We start from the raw sequence: 7,819 nt of genomic DNA, 5'->3' as shown, positions 1-7,819 counted from the left end.
CATGAAATTAAAAGACGCTTGCTCCTTGGGAGGAAAGCTATGGCAAACCTAGACAGCATAGTAAGAAGCAGAGACATCACCTTGCCGACAAAGGTCCGTCTAATCAAAGCTATGGTTTTCCCAGTAGTAATGTATGGCTGTGAGAGCTGGACTATAAGGAAGGCTGAGCGCCGAAGAATTGATGCTTTCAAACTGTGGTGCTGGAGAAGACTCTTACGAGTGCCCTGGACTGCAAGGTGGTCAAATCAGCCAATCCTAAAGGAAATCAACCCTGATTGCTCATTGGAAGGACAGATAATGAAGCTGAAGCTCCAATATTTTGGCCACCTAATGCGAAGAGAAAACTCCCTGGAAAAGACCCTGATGCTGGGAAAGACTGAAGGCAAAAGGAGAAGGGGACGGCAGAGGATGAGATGGCTAGATAGCATCACGGATGCAATGAATATGAACTTGAGCACGCTCCGGGAGAGAGCGCAGGACAGGAAGGCCTGGCGTGCTATGGTCCATGGGGTCACGAAGAGTCGGACACGACTGAACGACTGAACAACAACAACAACAACAACTGATAGGCTCACCATACCCTTATTGGCCTCTAGAGTAGCCTCCCCCAACTTGGTGCCCTCCAGATGTGGTGGACTACAACCCCTATCATCTGGCTGGGGATGCTGGGGTCTGTGGTCCACCACATCTGGAGGGCACATCTGTGGCCCTTCCAATGTTGGATTCCATTTCCTATCAGTCCCAGTGAGCACAGCTACTGGTCAAGGATGATGGGAGGTGTAGTCCAACAACATCTCGCAGGCCACAGTTCCCCCATTGTTGCTCATGAGCCAGAACATCAACAGGGGCAACTAAAGTGGTTTCTGTCCTGAACCCTGGTACCAAGTAGGGCTTATTTGCATGATGCTGTAAACCACATCCCAACCTACACTGGCAGTGTAGGGGGAGCAGCTGTCTCCCTGTCTCCTGCAGCCCCCATAGCAGGATACAGAAGGGAAAGATGTGTGCTGTGGTACCGGATGGGGCGAATGCACAGCCTTCTAAAAATGAATTCAAAATAAGGACAGGAGCCCAGAAATGTCTAGGGTGCTCCTGCAGTGGGAGATTTAATTGTGGTGGCCACTTTTTCCCCTGTTTGCATAAAGGGTCCAAGGAAACATATCCGGGGAGTGTACAACCTCTAAATATTTTTTTTAGTAAAGCTTTTCCAAAACATGCACAGAATGGTACAGGCTTGGATAGACAGGGGGCTGGGTCAGGTATTAGTAACATCACAGGCACCATCCAATACGTGTCTGTCGCACTCATGCAACTACAGTCCCTGAAGCATTTGTTAGCATGAAAGTGCTACTTTGGGTTAGGTACTGCATTTTCCCCAGTAACAAATATTGCAGTTTGTCTATTGAGGGGAGGGGGGAAATTTCCCTGCAATAGAAGTACTTCTTTGAAGGACTGCAGCTGGATATTCTACGAATTTTCACTAAAACCTACAGCAGCAAAATACCAAGTAGTTGCTTGAACATGCGCCCAGAAATTGTTCATCCAACTCAGGAAGTCTAGTAAAGGCAAGGATTTGGCGCCATCTAATGTCCACAGTGTCAATTTTGGAAAAAATTGTGAGTTTTTTTTGGAAAAAAAAGAGTGAAAATCTGATCCATATCATGCAGCTGGAGAGCAGTTCATTCGTCATACAAGTTCTTCCTGCTTCTGCCCAGCACGTTGACTATGAAAAGTCCCCACTCTTCTTTGGAAGACTTGTATATTACTTTAAAAGGATGAATCCTGGAATGTCCTGTGTTTTGGAGTTCAATAAAGGAGTGAGCAAAGCATCATCCACCATGTTGCCATCAAGGTTTTGCTACTTAAGCCCCTCCCCCAACTCTTTGTAGTTTATGTTTCTTGTATTTGATGTCTATCAAGGTATCCCTGGACATTGCTGCCTGTAGTTCACAGGTAGGGAACCTGTGGCCCTCCAGATATTGTACTCAAACTCCCATCAGTCCCAGTCAGCATGGTCAGGGATGATGGGAATCGTAGTCTATCACCATCTGGATGGCCTCCAGTTCCCCAAACCTGTTCTAGTTAATAGGAAGGAAAACTAAGTGAGCGTAACAGAAATGCAAGAATCTGTCACTAACGACTCTCCCAACTTCACGGGAAGATATTATTACTATATTATTATTAATATTATTTTATTTTATTATACCACCAAATAGCCAGAGCTCTTTGGGCGGTTCACACAAATTACCAAACATAATATAAAAACTTTAACATATAAAATTTAAAAACAATTTAAACGGCTAAAAACAGTTGCCATGAGATACTGGGACCTGATAAAACAACTGACATTAAAATCCCAATATATGCTGTCAAATGCTCGGAAGTTAAAGGACAGTCTTTACCTGGTGCCAAAAAGATTACAATGTTGGTGAACCTCTGGGGAGATCATAGTCAGTGGTTACCACTGAGAAGGCCCTCACTGCCACCCTCTGAGCAGACCTCAGACAATGGTCTCAGACGTTGACCGTAGCGTATGGTTAGGTTTGTACCTGAAGAGGCATTCTGTCAGGTGTTGCAGTCCCAGGCCATCTAAGGCTTTATAGGTCAAAACCAACACCTTGAATCAGGCTTGGAAATGTACAGGCAGCCAGTGGAAATGGGCTAGAATCAGTGCTATATGTTTGGACCTCCTGATCCCTGTTATCAATCTGGCCACTGTATTTTGGACAAGCTTTAGCTTCTGAGCTGTGTTCAAAGGCAGCCCCACATAGAGTGCATTGCAGTAATCTAACTTGAAAGTTACCAGAGCATAGACTACTGAAGCCAGGTTATCCCTGTCCAGATAGGGGCATAGCTGGGCCAAAGCTGATAAAAGGTACTCCATGCCACGGAGGCCATGTGACGCTCAAGTGACAATGATGACTCCAGGAGAATCTCCAAACTATGAACCTGTTCTTTCAAGGGGAGTGCAACACCATCCATTCAGAAGAACCACCCACCAACAGCATTTCAGCCCTGTCTTGATGGAGCTTTGGTTTATTAGTCTTCATCCAGTTGGTTGTTGCAGAAGGGCACTGATTTAGCACATCTGCAGCCTCGCCTGATGAGGATGAAAAGGAGAAATAGAGCTGCCTGTCATTAGCATACTAATGGCAATGGACTACTGATGATCCCATTCAACCATTTCATGTAAATGTCAAATAGCATGGGAGACGAAACTGAGCCTGTAGAAGCCCATACTGGAGAATCCATAGAGCAGAGCAATATCCCCCAGGCACCAGCTTCTGGAGCTGGCCATCCAAGTAGGAATGGAACCACTACGATGCAGTATCCTCCACTCCCAACTCAGACAATCACTCCAGAGGAGTACCATGATTGATGGTATCGAAAACCGCTGAGAGATCAAGGAAAATCAGCAGGGTCACACTCCCCACATAGGTCCGCAAGAGACCAAGGCTGTTTCCATGCCAAAGCGTGGCCTGAACCCCGACTGAAATGGATCCAGATAATTGGTCTCATCTAAGAGCATCTGTAGCTGGTTGGCAGCTCAAGGATCTTGCCTGGGAAAGGAACATTTGTCACAAGCCTAAAGTTACTGAGATCTTCCGGCTCTAGGAAGATCTGATTTATTTAGGAGTGGTCTCACCACCACCTTTTCCAGGTGGATCAGGAAATTCCCTCTTGCAAGGAGGCATTGATCTCCTCCCTGGACCAGCTGGCTGTTTCCTCCTTGCCAGATTTTATAAGCCAAGAGGGGCAAGGATCCAGGATGGAAGTGCTTGCATGAACCTGTCCAAGCACTTTGTGAATGTCCTCAAGCTGTAGCAAATGGAACTCATCCAAGTAAGCTGGACAAGACTGTGCCCTGGATACCTTACCTGATTCACCTGTTGTAAAACCGGAGTCTGAGTCCTGGCAGATGCAAGATATTTTATCTTTGGAAGTGCCTAGCAAGTGCATTACAGCAGGCCTCTGATAGATCCACAGCATCCTTAAGGCTAGCATGTAATAAGCCCTGGACAACCCTGAGAAGCTCTGCTGGGCCGCACATAGAGGGTTCAGTAGAGGCAGAGAGATATTGCTTCTTTGCCCCCCTCAATGCCCCTGAATATACCTAACCATAGGCACATACCAGTGTTCGATTGCATCCATCAGGAGTTTTGCTCCATGTGCATTCAGGCTATCTCCTATTTTGTTTCATTGTTTTCAGCTCCAGGGTATACCATGGAGTTCTATTGTGTCAACTGCCTGGGTCATTTCTGCATTCCACAGATGGACCAGGCATTCAGCAGGAAAGCTAACCATATCAGGTGGACCCCCCTCCCCCAAGCCATCTGGAAGCCAACCATATCCATTAGCCCCTGGGGAAGGACCATCTTAATAGTTCCCCCACCCTTGCAGAGGAGAAATCTGCTGTAAGTTTAAACCTCAACAGGAGGTGATCTGACCAATGCAAAGGGACCGATTCAAAGTCCCCCACATTCAGATCACCCTCTCCATGGCCAGCTAAAAAAACACCAAGTCTAAAGTGTGCCCAGCTACATGTGTTGAACCTGTTGGGAGAGTCCCACGGCTGTCATGAAGGCCATGAAATCCTGAGCCACCCGAGACAGTTGAAATGGAGATAGAGATGCTGATCTAAGTGTGCAGGGGTCAGTCAGAAATTGGTAACATAAGATAATGAGGAATGAAAAAGGTAACATATTCTGATGAATGCTCAGGTATCTGGCAGAAATGTATACAGCCCTTCTCTACAAAGAGAAGAAGTACAGGCAGAAACATCCAATGAAAAGTGCTGTATTTCATTCCATTGTACTGTTTCCAGAGCACTGGAGAAGATCTAGTGAACAGAAGAAGTGAAGTAAACTGGAACTTCCTTGTCTTCCTAAGGACTGTTGGTGAAATGCAGGGCTACCTGACAAAGTATGGAGGAATAAGGCATGTCTTGGGTGGAACATCCCATATGTAAATCCCATTAGTAAGTGTTATGCTGGGTGACCTGGCAGCAGCTGTGACTGCATGTCCCAACTAATCCTGCCCTTTCCCCACATTCTTATAAAGTGACACATAACCCCACCCAAATGCCAAATGTAGCTGTGCATGTAGAACTCTCTCCGGGTTTCATGTTGGGTGTTTTGGATATGCAAGTAAGAACTCTTGTTTCTTCCCAAAAGAATAATAGGTGCAACCCCCCCCCCCCCAATATGATCACAGTCAAGAATTTATTCTTAAACCTGGGAATTTAAGCATCTGATCCTATCTTTTGTGGCACTCATAGCAACAGTGTATAGGGAGACCTGAGGGACTTGTCAGGAATTTGGAAGACAAACCTCTACATGCAGGGGTGCCATGAAAAGTGTAGTTGGACGCAAGGCAGGAACTGGTGATGAATGTTCAAATGTGGGTATTAAAGGGAGAGATGGGGAAAGCAAGGCCAAAGAGGAAAGGCCAAGGAAGCCTTTCCCAGTCTCATACACTTCAGATATTTTGGACTGCAACTCCCAGCATTCCTGACCATTGGCCAGGCTGGCTGGGGCTGATGGGAGCTGAACATTGGGGAAAGGCAAGGGTGGACCTCACTGTGCAGAGAAAGTGGATAGACGGATCTTTTTCTCCTTCTTTCATAATCATCTGGAGTTGCCCAGTGAAACTGATTGCTAGTAGATTCAGGACAGACAAAATAAAGTCCTCCTCCTTCACACAATGCCTAATCAGTTTATGTAAATTCCCTGCCACAACATGTGGTGATGGCTCCTAAAACGGGATTAGACCAATTCACAGAAGAGAGGTCCATCAAGGAATTTGTGCAGGCTATAAGTACGGATGTACAGATTTTATTAAATCCACTCCGTCTGTGTTTCGCGGATTGTCAGGCATCTTTCATTCTGCCATCTGTTCATTGACAGAATCAGATTTTTTTTTAAGGGATGTATGAGGATTTTGTTCCTGTTTGCACTTGCACTAATGCGCATTTGCATAAATCCGCGCAACTTGGAAAAAAACGATCCACTGCAGAATCTGCAGGTTGGATTCATAGAAACCCAAACTCATTTGAATCCATTGCAGATTTCTCCAGCATCCCTAGCTATTAGGGACGTCTGTGAATACCTGTTCCTAGGGAGCAACTGTCAGGGAAGGCTATTGCCTTCATGCCCTGTTTATGGGCTTCCTGGAAGCATCCAGCTGGCTACTATGAGACTGGACCTTTGGTCTGATTCAGCAATATTCTTATGTTCAGATAAAGCACAGCTGCATAGCTCCGTCCCAGTATTGGATGCTACAGCAGCTGCTATGGTAACCTGTTTCAGCGCATGGACTGTATGCATAGAAGCTCTTAAACTGAGACCCTGTGTAGTGTTAATGTGGCTTTACACAGAGACGTTGTACAAGAACAGGAATGCATATCTAATGCACATGTGTTTAAAATCTAAACGATACCTTCCAAGCTGTGTGTATTTTATTCATGATGCTTTCTTTATTTAGGTTTGAATCCGGAAATAGCCCCATCTGATTTTATTTATCTAAATTTGTCCACCCACCCCAGTCGTGAACACTCTAGGAAGGTACCAATTAAACGTATAAAATCCTATTAAGAGTTGTGTAGTCCAAAGCACATTTACTTGTGAGGAAACCCTGATGTGGGGTTGAAGCTGTCAAACAGTAGCTTGTCTAACATCATCCAGAAACAAGCAACCTTACAAGAGTTGAGGGGTATTTGTTGGGCTATTTAGAAGAAAACCAAAGGGAAGCAGAAAAATGTTTACCTTAAGGGTTATTATTTCATTGTTTGAAGTATTAAGGAGCAGACTCAAAGGACTGGTTGCTTTAACCACACACGCACACACAATTTTTGTCATCTTACATGGATTGAAGAAATATTTTCAAGATGTGGGCTAAAAACTCCAGGCTCATTACGTATTGAAATCTTTATATAAATCACTTCCACATTACAAAACCATTCATTTTATTTGGCCTTGTTAAACTAGTTTCCTGGCCCTATTCAAGTTAATTGACTACTGGTTTACTCAGATTAGACATCCTTTTGGTAAATGTGAATCCAAACTCTCCATAACCTCCATAAATCTCAAGAGCCCTACTGTTTCAGACTAGCTTTTCAAGAGTCGTATTAGCTTTGGCATTACAAACATTTCCGGGAAGTGCTAAAACAGATATTTAACACCAATCATCCGTACTGATTCTCTGGTTAAAATATAACCTAGTAATTGTACCAGTTTCCTAAATATGCCTGCTCTCTGCTGAAGTACATAGCTTGGTCCTTTGCCTCCAGAGCTCAGTCATAGCAGCTCAGACCCCACCGACATGATCTGTACTGGCTAACCAAGGGCTACACTAGATGTGATATGAAATTCACTTTTCCGTTGAACATGCAGGGAGTTTTCCAAACTGCAAATAGCTGACAATTATCAGGGTTGAAGCAGGCAGGGAGGGAGAATTTAACCCCTTCCTGCTACAGCCATGAGGAAAATCCCTCTTCTGAAGCTGTATTTGCGCTGAGAGGAAATCCCCCATGGGTGATTTTGCCCCCACCCAGCAACCCCCCATTTTACTAATACCAGCTTCAGAGGAAGGATTTTCCTCAGGACCACAGCAGGAAAAGAAATAGTTAAATTTTCTCTTCTCCTCCTTCGGTGTTCCAGTAATTTTCAGCCACCCCAAACGATGCTTTTTGCATGTTTAAAACTTCATGTTAAATTCAAAGACACATTTAAGGCAGGGCTGGCCCACCCATGAAGCAGGGTGAGGTGCTTGCATCACGTGGTGGAGCAGGAAGAGTGGTGAATTGTGCTGTACTGCTCTG

This window comes from Heloderma suspectum, chromosome 1, assembly GCF_057233095.1.
Source record: "Heloderma suspectum isolate Gila_16-S chromosome 1, 16-S_ref, whole genome shotgun sequence".
Taxonomy (NCBI): Eukaryota; Metazoa; Chordata; class Lepidosauria; order Squamata; family Helodermatidae; genus Heloderma; species Heloderma suspectum.
Note: the sequence above shows the minus strand (reverse complement) of the source record.